Raw genomic sequence first — 1,609 nt, 5'->3', positions numbered from 1 at the left:
AGGCTTCTTTGAGACAGTGTTAGAGGTTTACACATCTCTAATGTTAGCACCAGCATAAAGTCTACTTCATAGTAAACAATGTTTATTGATGGCCTCCACCACTAAGTTGGAAGCACAACAGGGTAAGGACTTTCTTTGTCCTCTTTAGTGTTGTAGACTCTGCATAGCCAGGACAGTTCCTGGTATGTAGAAGGCACTCGGTAAAAATTGGCTGAATTAATTGGTTGAATTTATTGAATTTAATCAACTCAAGACAGTATGATGAATTGAAAGACTTAACCAAGTTGTTTAAGTTTTCTGAAAATTGATTTATTTGGGGATTATCATGATTTCAAATATTTATTGAGCACATGCCCAATTTTTTTTGTACAAGCAATGAGGTATATGAAGGTAAACAAACAAGAAACATAGATGTGTGAAGTGAGGGATAAGATGTCTAAAGCAATACCAACACAAGATAGGAATCAATAAGTGTCGTAGAAGAGGGGAGAGAAAGTGCTACAGAAACTCAAGACAGAGGGGACTTCTTCTGAAGTCTTCTTATGATTGGTGGGTGTCTTCACAGAGGACAAAGCATTTATGATGTTTCCCAGTTTGACCTCATGACCCTGGCAACCACATGACTCTGGTCCTCTGGATGTAGTTGATTGGAGGCGGACACTTAACCTGGACTGAGCCGTTAGTCTCTATCTTCCAAGAATCAGTATTAGAGAAGCTAATCAGTTTTTGCTGGTCCCTTGAATAAAAGAGAAATGGCCCTGAAGCCGTGTAGTTGTTGCCTTTTGTAAACTCAGAGATGCAGAGAATGCTGGTCTGGAAAGGGGACAGAATGCATGGGGTACCAATAAAGCAGAAAGTAGTAGCCATATGGCCTCAGCAAGCCAGAGGCTGAGGCCAGGCTTTCTGACAATGTCCATAACTCATTCCAGCCCCTCGATGACCTGCAGCAGCAGCTTCTGCCCATGGATCTTCTGAGACTCCCAGGCTTCTTAGGAATAATACCCCCTTTATACCTCAGAGAACTGGACTGTATCACTGCAGCCAGCAAACCACAGTGAATGCTGTGTAGGGGTAAAGAAATGGGCCATTGCCAGGAGGAGGGCTCCTGGGGAAATGGTATGAGAGTATATGGTCTTCATTTCCACTTCACCTTTCCTCACTCCCCTTAAGTATCTCCAGTCCAATGGCCCCTCCATACGCCCTAAACCTGGCCAGCAGCCTAGCAGCAAAGGATCTGCATGGCTCAGGCAAAGGCAGTCCTAGAGATTCATGGGTGTCTGGAAGCCCATTATTATGGACCCCTGGAATAAACTGTGGTATCTCTGGTCCCAGAGAATGACTCTATAGCCAAGTTCCCTGTAACAGAAGTGACTCACTCCATGGAAGAGAGTTCAGAAGTGTTTATACACATGCATACTTACATATCCGTGCATGGATGGTGAAGAACACATGAATTCATATACAAATACTCCCTCTATATCTTCTCAGAATCATATTGGTGCATGCAAGTGTCTGTGCAGAAAAATCATAGTCATCATCACAAAGAAAGTCACCATCACTAAGCTCCCACCTTGTGGTGGCTTTGAGGTCTGCAAAAGTGCACAATCAG

The sequence above is a fragment of the Phyllostomus discolor genome, chromosome 14 (genome assembly GCF_004126475.2).
Source record: "Phyllostomus discolor isolate MPI-MPIP mPhyDis1 chromosome 14, mPhyDis1.pri.v3, whole genome shotgun sequence".
Classification (NCBI taxonomy): Eukaryota; Metazoa; Chordata; class Mammalia; order Chiroptera; family Phyllostomidae; genus Phyllostomus; species Phyllostomus discolor.
Note: the sequence above shows the minus strand (reverse complement) of the source record.